Source organism: Spermophilus citellus, assembly GCF_964194105.1.
Source record: "Spermophilus citellus genome assembly, chromosome: 5".
Taxonomy (NCBI): domain Eukaryota; kingdom Metazoa; phylum Chordata; class Mammalia; order Rodentia; family Sciuridae; genus Spermophilus; species Spermophilus citellus.
The window spans coordinates 92,606,769-92,627,395 of NC_138186.1; the positions used below are offsets into that span (position 1 = coordinate 92,606,769).

At 36.5% G+C, this 20,627-nt stretch overlaps 1 protein-coding gene across 4 annotated transcripts in view; it reads right to left on the reverse strand.

Annotated features, from left to right (window-relative positions):
* UBE3D (ubiquitin protein ligase E3D) overlaps positions 1-20,627 on the reverse strand; it is a 152,195-nt gene that overhangs the window by 21,858 nt on the left and 109,710 nt on the right. The window lies entirely within an intron of this gene.

Sequence of the window (20,627 nt, forward strand, 5' to 3'; positions counted from 1 at the left end):
AGGCCACCTAACCCAAGACACTTGGGAACAGTTCACTACAGCCAGAATGTCATAGAAGGATGGCAAAATCATTTTTCTTATCTGCAGAAGTAGGTCATAGCAAGAACATTTCAGGAAAAAAAAAACAGAGTGGACATGAATGGGTATAGTGGCAGTCTTTTCGTTATTACTTCAATGAAAAAGTTGATCATCAGTTCATTCTGTACTATCTAATCATCTTCCTACGTGGTCAAAGACAAGAACTGAGAATTTGGGGACACAACAAAATCCCATTATCTAAATACAGCTTCTAAATTGAATAAACAGAGCTCTCATATTTGAGACAGCAAATTGTTTCTGTTGTTCTGTTTCTAATGACGTGAAAATAAAACACACTATCACAAATTAGAACAGTTACTAGGAGTCTGAGCTAGCCCAGGTATAGTCATGGAGGCTAAAGATTGGCTAAAGGTTTCTGACAGCACTATTTTAACTCAGTATATGACCCACACGTGGTGCAGCATTTTATTTCTGTCTACACGTCTGTTTAAATACGACAGACACTGCATAAACAGTCATAGGCAGCTCATAGTGCTACCACCTTTTAAATAACAAATGGTCTTCCCCAATGAGGCTGAGGGTTTAGAAAAAGAGGTGGGAAGAGAGACCATGGATGACACTTACACTGATAATTTTTTAATCTCAGAAAAGGTCATCAGAGGTGCTGAAATCACCCTGCTTCAAGCTTTCCTCTTCATTGATCAGAAAGGCTCAACATTTTCAATGCTAGCAGCTTCTCCAATTAATGTTGTGCCTCCCTAGAACCGGGCACTTAGATTTAGAAACTGATTGACACTGGACTTTCTTCCAGAGAACAGGAAAAAAAAAAATGTCTCCAAGAAACTAGGCTTGTCTCCTAACAATGAATTTTTATTGACCTACATTCTCAAGAACTTTGCTCTGAAGTTTGGTAAGAGCTAGAGTTGATTCTTTGGCTTCAACTAAGAGTAACTTCTTTGGGCTCAGTCCTTCCTTCCTTCCCACCAAATGTACTAAAAAGATTTCCTCTGTGCTTTTTCTCCTTGCTTTTTTCTTGCTAAGAGCAATTCTATTTCATTTTTCACAGAATATGATTTTCCGTGTTCACTTTATCATTTTTACTCTTTGTAGTGTCATTAATGACCTTCGAGCTTAGTCGGTTATTCTATGTTTTTTCCTTCTACATTCATTTTTTTTTCTTCCCCATTTGAGCACTGAAGGACAAATGCACAATGAATAAACTATAAAATTGTGTCATAGTTTGTGTCACAGTTTCCCTAGGGAAAATCTTCTTCCTTGAGCTATTAAATTATAATTTTTTTTTAACATCAAGGCTTTGACACAGAGCAGGTACAGTCATTACAATGTAAAATTAGTCCTTTCCCCAACATAAGTGGTGTAATAAATACTCTACTTGTAAATGCACAAAGTGATTTAGGAAATGGCATATAAAAATCCTATCAAGAGCTTCAAAGAGTTATGTGTAAAGTTATATGATATTTTGTTCCTGGCACGTAGATAGTAAAGTCATACCAATGTGGAAGAGTATAGTTTTGCTTTCTTTGCTATAGTTTGTATTCACTATTGCAAAATCCATTTGTTCAAACATTGTAGAACAAGCTGCCTTTCATTCGTGGATGCATCCAAATGATTTGTGGATGCATCCTTTATTCAGTGTATTCATTGGGTTCCACCAATGTGCCAGGCAGAGTGATGAATTAAAAGCAAATCGCAATAAAACACAAACAACACCCCTTTTCTGTTATTCATGAGAAACATGTCAGTGGTTGTTTTCTATTCTAGGCATGCCACTAACTTCAAAAATTATCTCATAAATTGTATTTACCTGCAGAAAATAAAGAGCAACAGTAATAGCAAACCCACCCGCAGGCTGACTCACAAAGGCAGTGTCCTGCAAAACCTAGACCTATTTCCCTAGCTATTAACTGCCAGCCCAGCGGATATATACTACAGTGGGGTACATACAACAGCTTTAGAATCAAATAACCTGTGCTTGGATTCTTGCTCTGTGGTTTGCTGTCTGTATGTATTTGATTTGGTCTCTCTGAGCCTGTTTCCTCATGGATAACAGAAGGAGTTGTATAAGTCTCCAAAGACAGTTACAATGATTAAATGAGATTAAAGGCAAAGCTTCTATTACCATGCCTGTTGCAAAGTCACCTGTGCAATAAATTATCATTTTAGCATCATCATCATCATGGTTGAAGTTCATAGCCTGAGGGACATGATTGCTTAAGACAAAGAATTCTTTTTTCTCAACAGGGGAGACAACAAGGTTCACTGTACAGAGTGAGGCTAAGAAAACTAGGTTGGAAAGTTTGGACATCACATGTATTAGCCCTGCCCCTCTTCTCTCTTGAGTTGTGCTCCTCCTTTATTCACAAAAGTAGCTACTTATGCTCATGTCCATAAATGCCCTTTACGATAGCACCCATTTTCTGTCCTATCATCATGGTCTTTTTCTCTGCCTAGTTCTACCTTATTTAGATATAATTAATTCAAAGAATTAGTTAAACATTTTAAATTAGGCAAGAAAATAAAAAATTATTATTATTATTATTTTGCATGGGGATGGAGTGATGGAAATAAGAGGAAGAGAACAGGAATAAGTGAATTGAAAAATCAAAAAGGACTTAATGATTTGAACTCAGCAACAGAAGTTGTCTATACATAGATACATGTCAACACTGCCCTACTTATTAATCACAACACCCATATTTAGCCAAAGTGAACAGAAAGACCATTTACTGAAAGCTTAAAATGAAAAAATAAATCTAAGCAGCGTACGCTTGGATGTGGAAAGGACTATTGATTTCATGTGTTCCCTTCAATTTGGCTCCCAGAATCACACAACGCTGGAGCTAAACACAGGAAATGGGAGTTTAGAGATAGAGAAAGCAAGCCCAAAGAAGTCTAAAATGAATGCAGAGCTAAAACTGCAATCTAGGTTTCTTACTGGTTCATTCCAAAATAGATTTAAAATGATGAGGATGCAGTGTACTTAGGTCATTGATGTCACTGTATTTTGTTTTCATTTGTGGTTGGTGTTGTTTTGTTTAGTGTGAAAAGATGTAATGTGATTTTTACAAAGGAATTTGAACCGTCATGAAATGCATTTGGAAAAATAAGAGACCTAGAGGAGCCAAAGCTATCCTCAGTAAGAAAAGTGAAGCAGGATACATCACAAAACCATAACTTTAATTATATTACAGAGCTATGCTAACAAAAATGGCATGGCATTGGCATCAAAACAGACATAAAGATCAATGGTACAGAATAGAAGACACAGAGACAAACCTATATAAATTCAGTTATCTCATAATAGACAAAGGTGCCATAAACAAACATTGGAGAAAAGATAGCCTTTTCAACAAATGGTGCTGGGAAAACTGGAAATCCATGTGTAAGGAAATGAAATTAGACTCCTATCTTTCATCCTGCACAAAACTGAACTCAAAGTGGATCAAGGACCTAAGTATTAGACCACAGACCCTGTGTCTACTAGAAGAAAAAGCAGGCCAAAATCTCTATCTTGTCAGTTTAGAAACCTCAACAAGACTCCTGGTAAAATCAAGGATCAATAAATGGGATGGCATCAAACTAAAGAGCTTCTTCACTGCAAAGAAACAATCAAGAACATAAAAAGAGAGCCTACAGAACATGAGAAAATCTTTGCTACCTGCACCTCAGATAGAACACTAATCTCCAAGATATATAAAGAACTCAAAAAAAAAAAAAAAAAGAAAGAACACCAAAACAAAACAAACAAAAAAATAACCCAGTCAATAAAAGGAACTGAACAGACACTTTACAGAAGAAGAAATACAGGCAACAAATATACAAAAAAATGTTCAACATCAGTAGCAATTAGAGAAAAAATGCAAATTAAAACTACACTGAGATTTCATCTTACTCCAGTCAGAATAGCAATTATCAAGAATACAAGTAATTTGGGGCTGGGGATGTGGCTCAAGCGGTAGCGCGCTCGCCTGGCATGCGTGCGGGCCGGGTTCGATCCTCAGCACCACATACAAAGATGTTGTGTTCGCCAATAACTAAAAAATAAATATTAGAATTCTCTCTCTCTCTCTCTCTCTCTCTCTCTCAAAAAAAAAAAAAAAGAATACAAGTAATAATAAATGTTGGTGAGGATGTGGGAAAAAAGGTACACTCATACATTGCTGGTCGGACTGCAAATTGGAAAGCAGTATGGAAAAATGAATGCAGAGCTAAAACTGGAATCTAGGTTTCTTACTGGTTCATTCCAAAACAGATTTAAAATGATGAGGATACAGTGTATATAGGTCCTGAAAAAACTTGAAATGGAACCACCATTTGACCCCAGTTATTCCACTTCTCGATATATACCCAAAGAATTTAAAATCATCATACTATAATGACATGGCCACATCAATGTTTATAGCAGCTCAATTCACAATAGCTAAGTTATAGAACCAGCCTAGGTACTCTTCAACAGATGAATGGATAAAGACAATGTGGTATGTATACACAACGGAATATTACTCAGCCATAAAGGAGAATGAGATTATGGCATTTGTTGGTAAATGGATGGAACTGGAGACCATCATGCTAAGTGAAATAAGCCAGTCCCCAAAAAACCAAAGGCAGAATGCTCTCTCTGATATGCAGATGCTGACTCAAAATACACAGATGGGAGGGAGGAGGGGAATTTCACTTGTTTGGAGAGAGGGGAAAGAGGAGAAGGGAAGGGAGATGAGAATGGGAAAGACAGTACAGTGAATAGGACATAACTTTCCTATGTTCATATATGAATACACAACCAGTGTAATTCCACATCCTGTACAACCACAAGAATGGGAACCTATACTCCATGTATGTATGATATGTCAACATACATTTCTACTGTCATGTATAACTAAAAAGAACAAACAAACAATAAATAAAAGGGGCTTTGATCTGAGGGATTTAGTTTACAAGCCTGGTGGTGGTAGGATGGTGGTGCAGTAGTCTGAGAATGCCTTGAAACAAAATGCAAAATTTTGTGTGGATGTACATTTTTCTAGGAATAAGGTACAAAGTCTTATGAGATTCTCAAAGGTGTCAATGGGCAAAAAAGGGAGAAGCCAGAACAATTAGACTGGTGGCTTCCAAGATGCTGCAAGTAGGGATGCATCCAGTGCAGACAGGGAAGGATGCTGAGAATAGCATGGGGAGTAGACCACAGTGGGATCTACACTCCAAGCAGAGCAACTTCACTTTCTACCCATTTTTTTTTTAATTTAGCAATCTGCTTAATCTTCTGGAGGAACATTTTTTTGCTACTGGGAGTGGGGCAACTGGAAACTACTGTTAGACCATATCCTATGAAATCCTAGCAAAGGTGTGACCTTTCTTGTTTTCTTGGGTTTTGTTTTATTTTGTTTGTTTTGGTACTGGGGATTGAACCCAGGGATGCTTAACCACTCAGTGACATTCCTAGACCTTTCTATTTTTTATTGAGACAGGTTCTTACTAAGTTGCCCAAGCTGGCTTCAAACTTGTGATCCTCCTGCCTCAGTCTCCTAAATTGCTGCATCGGGTGTGTGCCACCATACCCAGCCTCTGTCTGTTTTTTGTTTATTTGGTTTTGGTTTTGGTTTTGGTACTGGGGATTGAACTCAGGGGCACTCAACCACTGAGCCACATCCCCAGCCCTATTTTGTGTTTTATTTAGAGACAAGGTCTCACTGAGTTGCTTATCACTTTACTAAGTTGCTGAGGCTGGCTTTGAACTCGAAATCCTTCTGCCTCAGCCTCTGGAGCTGCTAGGCATGCACCACCATGGCTGGCCTCTATCTGTTTTTTAAACAAATAATTGACAGCATTCTGAAGAAAACACCTTCTTTTGACTGTATTTATGGCTGTTCTGTTATTTTCCTGATTCACAATCAAGATGCTACCTCTTGTTTCCCAGCATCATTATGAATGCCTGTGGTGGCAATAAAATGAGAACCAGGAATTAAAGCAATTAGAAAAAAGAACTGCATCTATGCTTTCTCATCCTGAGAGGACACCGGAAATGGCTCCCCCGCCCTCCATTTCTTTGGCTCCTCACTGGATGATTCATGTCCCAAAGGCTTAGGTGCTACTATAGTTATACCAGAAACCCTGAGTGGATTGCCCATTGTTTTCTTTCTTTCTTTCTTTTTTTTTTTTTTATAACCTGTGAAATGCTTTCCTTTCTATTTCTTTTTCAGACAATAAAGAGTTGAGGGCATAATTTTAGGAGCAAGAAGTTTTAAGTTTTATAGAATGTTCAATAACTTGGGGTGGGGAAAAATGAAAAGTAGCAAAAAGCAATAAAGCTTAGAAAGCAATATATTGGGTCATTTTCACCCAAAATTAGAGCTTCATGCCCCTAAGACACAAGCCTAAATAATGTTGTTTGTGTTGCATTAACCTTAAGCTATAATATGGCAAAAGTAGATTACAAGAGATCACAGAAAATAGTTATAACATTAGCAGCAGCTAGCAGAAGTATCTGGCAAGCAATCACTCTTACAGATTCAGTTATAGCATCAGGATCCCAGTCTGGGCTTCTGTGAGTTTAGACGCAATTTGAGAATAAACACAGGATTTTACAAATAAGTAACCATACTGAAAAATGACCAGCCTGCAACCATTTTATATCTGAGGTTTGATGTTTCCCTTCTGCTCTTGCCCCCTCCCTCACTGAAAGTGTTCCTGAAGGATGGCAGAGCCCTGGGGTAGGAGGGTAGTGAGAGGTCAGCAGGTTCAGCTCTTCCCCTCCCACTGTCTACCAGTCCAGTGATTTCACCTCACCAATGTGTCTTTGCAATTATAAATTTTAAAGATATTGTCTCATTGAATAGCTGGGCCTATACTCAGAAATGTTTTGGGTGTCATTAACAAGTTATTTGTCTATAATGATATTCTTTAACTGTATCATTCAATATTTATTATATTTGTATTTTCTCCTTCTACCCACCACACAGGATTAATCCATTCCCATATATACACACACACACACACACACACACACACACACATATATATATATATATATATATGTGTGTGTGTGTGTGTGTGTGTGTGTGTGTGTGTATATATATATATATATATATATGTGTGTGTGTGTGTGTGTGTGTGTGTGTGTATATATATATATATATATATATATATATATTATATATATATAATGTAACTCAATATTCCAATCATTAGAACTAAATAAAATACCAAGATAATCTTATAAAAGTATAAGATGATGATCTTCTTTTAGAAGAATTATGATCTCACTGAAAACTGTGGATAGATATTTGAGTGTCCCTCAGTCACGTTATGGGATGGCAGGTGGAACAGGGATTGGTGAGAGCACAGCTGTTGATCTTATTGTCTTTTTTGGTGTGGTTTACAATATCTAGTATAACATGGCTTTTCAACCAGAGCTCAAGAGAGCACTGGGCTGGGAGATAGGGACCTGGTTTCTAATAGCAACAGAAGTAGGTGCTTATAATTAGAAGTAGAAGGAATAGTCATAGGAATTAAAGTCTCAAATACTTTAGCATTTATCATATTCCAAGGGACTTCCCATATATTTATTGACTTTATTATTTCAATACCCATAAGGTAAGTATTATTATTATTATTATTATTATTATTATTATTCAAAGGAGACATGTTTTCCTTGAGGTCTGATGGCCAGTGGGTGAAGGGGTTGAGATTTCACACTACACTTGTCTGATTCTAAAGTCCATACTATGATTCTGCCTCCTAAATTCTGTCATTTCTGAGATTCTGTAGATCTATGTTAATAATCTAATATAATGTCTTTTTCAATTATGAAACACAGCAAAGCTCATTAAGGTATTCAGAAATTTCCAAAGAAATATATTGACACATAGATATATAATAATTTTTTGCTTTTCACATTAATATATCCTAACTGCTATTATTGTAGTAGCTATAAGATAGCAACATAGGAGGTCACACTGTACACTTTTAATTTAGTTTCCAGAAGTTCCCATTGAACACTGGTCCATTCAGAATATATTCATAATTGATAAATTATTCAGCTATTTTACTTAAGTCATTCTGATGAATGGAATATTGAGTTGAACTTGAAATATGTAAATATTGAAATGGTTAAATTCTGTGTTGGTGGGTAGAAGATACAAATCTGATAAAAATTTAATGGTACAGTTACAAGAAATCATTTTAGACAAATACAAATAAAACCTACATGTAAGTATTACTTACATAGGAAAAACAAACACAAATGGGACCTACCCCCAGTGTAAGGATAGTGCACTTCCCAGGTACCACCTGCCACTTAAACAAAGGCAGTTGAAGGCATATTCACTTCTGGCTGGATGGTAATCAACCAGAAAGAGTTGTATGTAACACCTGTGCATACTCAGCTGGACCCCTGATCCCAACTTTATTTAGTCTTAGATTACAGTCAGCCTTCTATATCTGTGGGCTGCACATCTGTGAATTCAAGCAACTGTGGATAGAAAATATTCATGGAAAAATCTGTGCCTGTATTGAACATATATCAACTTTTTCCCCATGTCATTATTCTCTAAACAATACAGTTCAACAACTATTTATAAAACATTTCTACTATATTAGGTATTATATGTAATCTAGAGATGATTTAAAATATATGGAAGGATGTGCATGAGTTATATGCAAATTTGTATGTAATTTTATACAAGGGAGTTGAGCATGCATAGAGTTTGGTACAGGGGGTCCTGGAACCAATTCTCCATGGACACTGAGGGACAACTGTGTTATGTTACCGAAGGAACCTTTCATTATATCATGTACTTAGTTTTCTGCACTTGTGGTATCCCATAAGAAGTCAGACACTAAAGTTATTAAAAGTTGTTTCCACCTATTGAATCTGAAAACTAATGGTGATGATTGTATAGAGAGGGATACATGGGGACACATAGAGAACAAGGGAAAGACTCAGGTTCTATCTCAAAAATTCTGCCTTATCCTCCTTTTCTAAAGAATGTGGGCGAAATAACAGCTCAAAGTGAGAACTTTCCCCCAATTCTTCTTCGGAGTATGAAAATAAAGAAGGAAATGAATTTCCACTCTCTCCTGAAATTACTGAAGCTCAACTGGGAAGAAAGAGAGGAAGAAAGAAGAAGGGATAGTGGGCAAAATTAATGCAAACAGACCCCAAATGAATGTAGGAAGAAAATGAGTTAACTTTTCAGTTTTCAGAGTAGTGTTATGTTTTTTTTTCATGTGGTCTTTTCATTTCTGAAGGAATGATGGTCATTTACCCATTCACCAGGAAAACTGGGTAAAAAGAAAAACACTTTATTTCCTGAACTTCACTGTAACATGAATCTTTCATCATTCTGTGAATAACAATGTTTGTATGTGTGACTCATACGGGCATGAGGTTTTCATTCATTCTGCAAGTGAGAAAATGATGGTAGGCACCATGAAACACACCTGAGTTCATCAAGTTTACTAGATGACAAACTTGAAAAAAAATTTTTAAAAATCATTATAGCACTTTTCAGAACAGGTTCGTGGCAGCTTAACAATTAAAGGACTGTGAGAATATCAAGTTTGTTGATTTTAGAGATATAAATGAGTATATTGTCCTCTTTTTTGCTATAGATTAATTCACAAAAGAACCATAAGGGAGTTTTCATTCTCTCCCCATTCCCTATGCATAGAAAGGTAAAAAAAGACACTAGGGACCTTGAATTCTGGTCTCCTTCACCTCCCCTTTGGAACAAAGCATTCAGAGGCAAGGCAGGAGGCCACCCCTAGAGGAAAAGTCAGGGGAGGAGAGGTTAAGTCTGAAGTGGTGGGAACTCACACTTTATTTTTATTTTTTTATTTTTTTTATTGGTTGTTCAAAACATTACATAGTTCTTGATATATCATATTTCACACTTTGATTCAAGTGGGTTATGAGCTCCCATTTTTACCCCGTATACAGATTGCAGAGTCACATCAGTTACACTTCCACTGATTTACATATTGACATACTCATGTCTGTTGTATTCTGCTGCCTTTCCTATCCTCTACTATCCCCCCTCCCCTCCCTTCCCCGCCCCTCTTCTCTCTCTACCCCCTCTACTGTAATTCATTTCTCCCCCTTGTATTATTTTTCCCTTTCCCCTCACTTCCTCTTGTATGTAATTTTGTATAACCCTAAGGGTCTCCTTCCATTTCCAAGCAATTTCCCTTCTCTCTCCCTTTCCCTCCCACCTCTCATCCCTGTTTAATGTTAGTCATCTTCTCATGCTCTTTGTTCCTACTCTGTTCTTAGTTACTCTCCTTATATCAAAGAAGACATTTGGCATTTGTTTTTTAGGGATTGGCTAGCTTCACTTAGCATAATCTGCTCTAATGCCATCCATTTCCCTCCAAATTCTATGATTTTGTCATTTTTTAATGAGAGTAATACTCCATTGTGTATAAATGCCACATTTTTTTTATCCATTCGTCTATTGAAGGGCATCTAGGTTGCTTCCACAGTCTTGCTATTGTGAATTGTGCTGCTATGAACATCGATGTAGCAGTGTCCCTGTAGCATGCTCTTTTTAGGTCTTTAGGGAATAGACCCAGAAGGGGAATAGCTGGGTCAAATGGTGGTTCCATTCCCAGCTTTCCAAGAAATCTCCATACTGCTTTCCAAATTGGCTGCACCAATTTGCAGTCCCACCAACAATGTACAAGTGTACCCTTTTCCCCACATCCTCGCCAGCACTTGTTGTTGTTTGACTTCCTAATGGCTGCCAATCTTACTGGAGTGAGATGGTATCTTAGGGTGGTTTTGATTTGCATTTCTCTGACTGCTAGAGATGGTGAGCATTTTTTCATGTACTTGTTGATTGATTGTATGTCCTCCTCTGAGAAGTGTCTGTTTAGATCCTTGGCCCATTTGTTGATTGGGTTATTAGTTATCTTATTGTCTAATTTTTTGAGTTCTTTACATACTCTGGATATTAGGGCTCTATCTGAAGTGTGAGGAGTAAAAATTTGTTCCCATGATATAGGCTCCCTATTTACCTCTCTTATTGTTTCTTTTGCTGAGAAAAAACTTTTTAGTTTGAGCAAGTCCCATTTGTTGATTCTAGATATTAACTCTTGTGCTATGGGTGTCCTATTGAGGAATTTGGAGCCCGACCCCACAGTATGTAGGTCGTAACCAACTTTTTCTTCTATCAGATGCCTTGTCTCTGATTTGATATCAAGCTCCTTGATCCATTTTGAGTTAACTTTTGTGCATGGCGAGAGAAAGGGATTCAGTTTCATTTTGTTGCATATGGATTTCCAGTTTTCCCAGCACCATTTGTTGAAGATGCTATCCTTCCTCCATTGCATGCTTTTAGCCCCTTTATCAAATATAAGAAAGTTGTAGTTTTGTGGGTTGGTTTCTGTGTCCTCTATTCTGTACCACTGGTCCACCCGCCTGTTTTGGTACCAATACCATGCTGTTTTTGTTACTATTGCTCTGTAGTATAGTTTGAAGTCTGGTATCGCTATACCACCTGATTCACACTTCCTGCTTAGCATTGTTTTTGCTATTCTGGGTCTTTTATTTTTCCATATGAATTTCATGATTGCTTTCTCTATTTCTACAAGAAATGCCATTGGGATTTTGATTGGCATTGCATTAAAACTATAGAGAACTTTTGGTAATATTGCCATTTTGATGATGTTAGTTCTGCCTATCCATGAACAGGGTATATTTTTCCATCTTCTAAGATCTTCTTCTATTTCTCTCTTTAGGGTTCTGTAGTTTTCATTGTATAAGTCTTTTACCTCTTTTGTTAGGTTGATTCCCAAGTATTTTATTATTTTTGAGGATATTGTGAATGGAGTGGTTGTCCTCATTTCCATTTCAGAGGATTTGTCGCTGATATACAGGAATGCCTTTGATTTATACCTGTTGATTTTATATCCTGCCACTTTGCTGAATTCATTTATTAGCTCTAATAGTTTCTTTGTAGATCCTTTTGGGTCTTCTAGGTATAGAATCATGTCATCTGCAAATAGTGATAATTTAAGTTCTTCTTTTCCTATTTTTATGCCTTTAATTTCTTTCGTCTAATTGCTCTGGCCAGTGTTTCGAGAACTATGTTGAACAGAAGTGGTGAGAGAGGGCATCCCTGTCTTGTTCCAGATTTTAAAGGGAATGCCTTCAATTTTTCTCCATTCAGAATGATGCTAGCCTGAGGCTTAGAATAGATTGCTTTTACAATGTTGAGGTATGTTCCTGTTATCCCTATTTTTTCGAGAGTTTTGAACATAAAGGGATGCTGTACTTTGTCGAATGCTTTTTCCGCATCTATCGAGATGATCATATGTTTTTTTTTTATTGTTTGGAACTCACACTTTATATGCCTGACCTTAGAAGTAGCAGGGCCAGGGAGGGCAGATGATTGTGAGCATGCCAGTGGAAACCTGCAGGCAGTAGTGCAGGTCTTAATTACTAGTCCAGCACAGAGGGAATAAAATTGCCAGAATTACCTACTTTTGAATTTGGGTAAGGAATATCTTCCCAGTACTTGTATTGTGAATTATTATTATTATTATTATTATTATTATCATTATTATTGTTATTTTGGCTAATAGGCCTTCTTACTTTAGGAGGAAGAAAACTCATTTGAGAAAAACATGAACATGCAGCAGAATGTTTCAATATCTATCCCAAATTGGTAAGTCAGAAAACAGCATTGCACAAGAAAAAGAAGGTTCATTGGAAACGATTGGAAGAAGCAGTACCAGCATTCTCATATGAAATTTGTATACTAAGAAAGTTCATTTCAAGTACAATTTATAACATTAAGGTTCAACTAGAAAAAAACATAAAGTATATTTTTCCAAAAAAAAAAAAAAAAAACATGTTCACAGGGAGAAGTGTATATTAACACTAGAACCAAACAATACCCAGCTGCTGAAATTATGGGAGAGAATTGGTTTGGAATGCATTAGGGAACAAGGGGATCAATGCCTAGCAATTCATCTCTAAAGTCCTTGGCCAAAGCCCCCCCCCCCCCAATCCGGGCTGATAAATGTGTTTTGGGATTTGATATTCAGAAAAATCCTTGGGAGGCATTCTAAGAATAATTTTTCTTAGAGGAGACAAAGTAGTAAAGAGGCAAGGTAAATTGCCTTTGGTATTCTTTGATATGCCTACCTTTTTAATATGGAAACACCACACTGATCTACAACACCATAATTTAAATGGAAATCTAAGATGTATTACACATTTTGCTGCCTTGTGAAATAGCAGTGCTCCAAATATAAACAGATTTCATCAAGCATGATTTTTTTCTTGATGACCCAAGATCAACATTATGAATTACATGTTCATTATGTGACCTTGAACAAATTTCCTGAATCTCTTCCATGCTTCAGTGACCTCATTTTTTACTATAGGAATAACAGAATTTATCCCACAGAATAGAGAAGGTAGATTAAATGAGACCATGAGCATAGGGTCCTATGCATGATTTAGAGTTAAACTAAAATGGTAGCTACTTCTTTTATTCATTTCCCTGCCCTTGACTGTGATCACCTCTCCTTTGGATCAAAGCATTGAGAGGCAAGGCAGGTGGCCACTCCTAGAAGAAAAGTCAGGGGAGGGGAGGTTAAGTCTGAAGTTAACTAAAAAACTGAGGTTGACTTAAAAATCTTTTAAGACAGCAGTTGTATTTCTATATAGGATTTAAAACTTATATTTCACTTTTAGAAAAAAAAAAACCTATCTTCTATTTCTTCCAATATGGTAGACCTCATGTCAGAAAAAAGCTTCTTCAGTATAAAAGACTAAAAATGCTGAATACATATCTTTAAAAAAATCTTTTAAACACATAGCGGAAACTGGCAGAATAACCAAACCCTCTGAGGTAAGACTCTTGAAGTTTCTTGGTCAGCCAGAGCTGCACAAAGTTTTCTTGAGGCTCTGCCCACCCTTGAAAGTCTAGACTAGAGCTTGTGCTTTAACTTAAGGAATGCTGGGGATCAGTGGCCAAGTCTAAGATCCTGAAAAATAGGAGGCTGGGTCAGACACACCTGAGATCCTTTCCTCTTCTGTCACCCCCTTGTAGTAAATGAATTAAAAAAAAAAAAAAAAAGCCTTCCAGAGGTGGATGGTAGGTTAAGGTACTTGCATGTCTTGGTCTTATCTCAGTTTGGTATGGAGGTACAGGTGCCACTCAGAAGCCCTCATCACAGTCCCACTCTTAGACCTGTTTGGGGTCATAATTCATACTATTTATGGAGAATCACATGTAATTCTCTCTGCAAGAGCATACTTTCCATACAGGCCTCAAAGAACTCCCACAAAGTTCCCATAAACATGCATTGACCACCATAAAATCACTCAATATATGAGTGAGTCAACAGAAAAAACTCATAGAACTAGACTTGCAAATCTGGATGTTTTCACTATGATAATATACTAAGTATATTTAAAGAAATACATAAATTATTAATAGTATGCTCAAGGAATTTTCAAAACTTACATGCAAGTTTAAAAAACAATCCAACAGTATTTCTTGTAAGAAAAAATATATAAAAATTAATATCACAAATTTAATGGATAAAGCAAATAGGAGACTGGGCATATACAAATAAAGATGAGTATGTAAGACCAAATAATAGTTGCAGCAGGCATATAAGGTATATTCTAAACAACTCATCAAAATTCTGGAAGTCTAGGTGAAATGGACAAATCCCCAGATAAATATAATCTATCAAAACTGATTCAAAAAGAAGTAGAATGAACTGGAGATGTAGCTTAGTGGTAGAGCATTTGCCTAGCATGCTTGAGGCCCCAGCTTCAATCTCCAGCTCTTCGTGCACCAAAAAATCAGTACAAGAACTAAGGAAATAGGTGAGAGACCCTAGTGCCTGCTTTTAGTGTAACAAAATGAAAAGCTGTGCTGAAAAGGCAGGAAGGAAAAAGTTGCTTATGTCATGCACCTTCCCTAACTTCAAGCAGCTCAGCATGGAGAGAGGTGCTTTTCACATTAGAGAGGGAGAGAAGATTAATTTCAGGCTGTAGACTTGAAATCCAGTACCAGACCTACCATGGTGAAACCCAGAGGTAGACAAAAACTCCACAATCCTATCACCAGGCTAACACCTGTGGACTAACAAGAAATGCATTAGTTCACATGGCTAAAGACCTCCAAACACCCTCCTCTAGCGTTGGGCAGCAGAATGGGGATCAGTACTTCACCCACTGGGGAGTGGGGCATGAAAGCTAGCACAGGGCTTTGCCTCAAAGTTCGGTGCGAGGCCCACTGCAGTGAGATCAAACAACCAATAGAAACTGAAGGCCCTATATACATGACAGAGCTCAGAGACAGAGCCTCAAGACCAGCTCTAGTATCAGTGGAGATCTAAGCACCTGTTGGACAGACTTGAGTCTCTGCTGCACTAGTTCCATCCTGAGTAAGCTTGGGGATGTCCCACTCTCCTCCTGAGACTGTGAAGAACTAAGGAAATAGGTAAATACATATTTTTTTAAAAAAAATCTTTTAAACACATAGTGGAAACTGGCAGGAGAATAACCAAACCCTCTGAGGTAAGAAAGACTCTTGAAGTCTCTTGGTTGGCCAGAGCTGAACAAAGTTTTCTTGAGGCTCTGCCCACCCTTGAAGGTCTAGACTAGAGCTTGTGCTTTAACCTGAGGAATGCTGGGGTTCAACAGCCAAGTCTCAGATCCTGAAAATATAGAAGGCTGAGACAAGGAAGGCTCTTATGGCTGTGAGACTCAGATGCAAACCAGCTTAGTGCTAACCGTGGTGTACACAGGACTGTCTCCACCACCTATCCCCCAACCTTGAGCAGCACAGCTATTGTCAGGCCAGTACTCATAGATGAATGGGGCTCTAGAACTGCTCTGGTACCAGACAGAGACCTGTACCCCAGTGGGACAGACTCATGTTTCAGCTTGCATCACTACTAGCTCTGGCATGGGACTCTGTATAACCCTAAGACATGGAGACCCTCTTAATTATAAGAATCAGGCACAACCCAACTTAGCATCAGTCCAGGTGGCCATCAGTTAGATTTTACTAACACTGCCTCAACCTTGGGTAGCACAGGGTGGTGCATGATGCCTGGAACTCAGTACTAGACTGGTAAAACCTAATACTGGGAAGAACCTAACAGCTTCTAGCCCCAGGCCTGCTGGTGGACAGAGCCTCTGGAACATCTTCAGTGCTAGAGGAAGAAATGTGACCCCAGTCTATCAGCCTTTCATTCATCTAGCATCATCTGTGGCTGGTTGAGAGTGCTTGTCTGGCATGTTGAAATCCTGGGTTTGATCCCCAGCACTGGAAAAAAAAAAGGTAGAAAAATCTTAGATAAGCAACTTATCACTGCATCTCAAGGAAATAGAAAAGCAAGAACAAACTAAACCCAAACTTAGCACAAGTAAAGAAATAATGAAGAACAGAGCAGAAACAAATAAAATGGAGACTAAAAATGCAATACAAAAGAACAATGAAACAAATAACTAGTTTTTCAAGAAGATAAAATAGACAAGTAGCTATACTAAGAAAAGGAGAGAGAAGACTCAAAAAATAAAAAAGATATTGAAAAAGGAAACATTACAATTGACACCACAGAAATACAAAAGATTGGTAGTGATTATTATAAACAACTATATGCCAATAAATTTGATAATGTAGGAGAAATGGACATACTCCCAGACACATTAACCTTACCAAGACTGAGTCATGAAGAAACAGAAAGCTTGAACCCACTAATAACAAGAATGAGATTGAATCAGCAATAAAAAGTTTCCCATCTAATTTAAGCCCAGGCCAGACGGCTTTACTGTTGAATTCTACCAAACCAGTTATCCTTAAGTTATTCCAAAAAACAGAAGAGGAATGGATCATTCCAAATGTATTCTGAGAGGCCAACCTCCTGATATCAAAACCATATAAGGGCACAATAAAATCCTCACAAAATCCTCAAAAATACTAGCAAAACAAATCTAATAGCACACTGAATGATTATTCACCATGATCAAATAGTACTCATCCCAGGGATGGAAGGATGGCTCAATATACACACATGAACAAATGAATAAAGGTCAAAAACCACATGGTCATTTCAATTGATACAGAGAAAGCATTTGATAAAATTTAATATTCTTTCAAGATGAAAACATTGAACATTTAAATAGACATATAAGGAACATACCTGAATGTAATAAAAACCATTTATAATAAGCCAACAATTAACATTATATTGAAGGGAGAAAACTTGAAAGCTTTCTAAAATCTGGAAGAAGACAAGGATGCCCACTTTCACCACTTTAATTCAGTTCAAATAAGTCCTAGCCAAAGAAATCAGAAAGGAGAAAGAAATATAGGGCATCAAATTGAAAAGGAAATCAAATTGTCACTCTTTGAAAGTGCATGATCTGATATGTAGAAAACACCCAAACTACACCAATAACCTATTTGAATTAATACATTAATTCAACAAAATTGTAGGATATAAAATCAACATAAAAGCACTGTTATATTCCAGTAGCAAATGTATCTAAATAGAAATCAAGAAAGCAATACTGTTTACAATAGCTACAAAAAATAAGTAAATAAAATATCTAGGAATAAATTTGATCCAAGAAGTGAAAGACTTCCACAATGAAAAACATAAAACACTGATGAAATGAGCTGAAGAGAACCCAAAAAAAGGGGCAATGTATCCCATGTTAATGGTTTGGAAGAATCAATATTACTAAACTGTCCCTAGTTCCCAAAGTGATTTACAGACTCAATGTAATCTCTACCTAAATACCAATTTTCACAGAACTAGGAAAAACAATTCTAAATTTTATGTAGATCTCCCAAAACAAAAACACAAATAGCTAAAGCTAGTTGGGGTGGAAGAGTAGGGGAGGCAGGAGGTATTGTACTACCTCAATTCAAAACATACTACAAAACTGTAGTAATCAAAACAACATGGCATTGGACTAAAAAGACACATAGACCAATGGAACAAAATAGAAAGCCTAGAAGTAAACACACTTCTATCACCAACTGATTTTTGACAAAAGTGCTAAGAATATGCATTGGAAAAAGGACAGTCTTCAATAAAAGGTGTTGGGAGAATTGGATATCCATATGTAGAAGAATGAAACTAGATCCCTCCCTCTTACCATTGATAAAAATCAAGTCAAAATTGATTAAATACTTAAATGTAAGATCTGGAACTATGAAACTATTAGAAGAAAACTGGAAAAATTATTTACAACACTGGAATTGACAAGGATATTTCAGACAGACCCCAAAAGCACAGGAAAGCAAAAACAGACAAAAGGGATAACATACAAGTAAAAAGCTTTGTACTGGGGAATGAGACTGATCGAATTATGTTACATAAATGTATGAAGATGGCACAATGAATTCCAATATAATATATAATTATAATTCATCAATAAAAATGTTTAAAAATTTGTAAAGCTTCTGTACAGCAAAGAAAACACTCAAAAAAAGTGAGAGATTACTTACAGAATAGGAGAAAATACTTGCAATGCACAAAACTGACAAGGAATTGGCATCCAGAATAATGAAGGAACTCTAAAACTCAGTGGGAAAAAAAAAAGCCTCTTTTAAAAAATGGGCAATACAAAGTACAACTATGTTAGTCTTTTCCAATTTCTTTATGTCATATTTTCTTTTATTATTGACATTGATTAAAACACTGGAAAAGAAATTGAACAAAACAGAAAAAAAATATGGGCAACAGATCTTAAACAAACATTTCTCAAAAGAGGACACACAAATGGCAACAAGTAATTTAAAAAATACTTAACACCAACAATTATCAGGGAAATGCAAATCAAAACCACAGTGAGCTATCACCTCACCCCGATAAGAATGGCTACTATCAGAAAGACTAAAGATAACAAGTGCGGGTGAGGAGAAAAGGAAGCACTTTCCCTCTGTTGGTGGGAATGTACATTAGTGTAGCCATTATAGAAATAGTATGTAAGTTCTTCAGAAAATTAAAAATGATCCAGCAATCCTACTACTGGTTATAGATCCAAAAGAAATAAGATCAGTATTCAGAAAAGGCATCCACCCTCCCATGTTTATTGAAGCACTATTCACAATAGCCAAGAAGTGGAAATAGCCTAAGCAGCCCTCAACTGATGAATGGCTAAAGAAAATGTGGTACATACACACAATGGAATACTATTCAGCCACAAAACCAAATGAAATGCTCTCACTTGTGACAACATGGATGAATTGGAGATGATTATATTAAGTGAAATAAGTTAGGTACATGAAGAAAAGTACTGCATGATCCCATTCATATGTGAAAGTTTAAAAAGTCAATCTCATACAAGTTGAGAAAGAGATGGTGCTTACCAGAGGTCAGGGAGAGTAAGCAACTGTAGATGGGGAAAGGTTGGTCAACAGGTACTAAGGTACAATTAGATAGGGGCAAGAAGCTCTGGGCTACAATTGCACAGTATGGTGAATATAGATAACAGTTATAACTGTATATTTCAAAAAGCTTGACATGATTTTGAAAGTTTTCATTAAAAAATGATAAACGTTTCAGAAGATAAATAAGCATGACCTGCTTTAAACATTATACAATATACATGTATCAAACATTATATGATACCCCATTTCTATGTACAATTTCTATGTTTTAGAGTATCAGTTAAAATTTTTTAAAAAATACCTTCACAGATGGTGAATCAGCAAAAAATTTTACCAAACAAGTAAAGCAAAAATAGACAAAATTTCAATCTTACATAAAAGTTTTCTGAGAACAGAAAACAACAACAAAAAAACTTCTTCCAAGTCATTTTATTAAGCTATCAACACTTTCATACTAAAAATCCATAGTGACAGTTCGAAAGAGGAAAGTCTGTAACTTAAGTTGTCTCTGAATAGAAATACAAGTACTAAACAAAATTTGAGCCAACCATATATCATGATTAATTTGTTTCACATAGAATGGAAGTCAACTTAACTTTTGGAAATCATTTCAGCTAATTCACCATATTAACAGATTCAAAATAGAAAAAAAAATACTGTGTTGGAAAAGCCTAGATTCAAATGTAAAAAAAAAAGTAAATTTGAGTTTACAATTAATATTAAAAAGTAAACAAGTAGTTTCGTCTACTTTGAGAGAACTATATATATATGTGGGTCTCTTATCCCTCCACAGAGCTCATAGAGGGATTTCTCTGGCTGGTACTCAGCCCATGGCAATGGCTAAGGCGCTGCAGATTTCTTCCATATTTTATTATATCCAACCTCTTGAGTTCCTGATCTGCATTGAGTGCCCAGTATTAAATTCCAGTGAAGACTTCCCACTTTTTCCCCTTTCATTCACATTGCTGAGAAGATGCCCGTCTGCTTTCTTGGTTTCACACCATGGAGCAGCCAGGAAAGTAACCTGATCTATTCTGCCATCTTGAAACCTCTTCTAGCTCTATCTTTACAATCATTGAATTTTAAAAATAAAAAATAAAGGTATACATATTTCATTTTCTCTACATTTTAAAATACCATTATTTGTTTTATTTAAAAGATTTTCATCCATTTATTGAAAATATTTTGAAG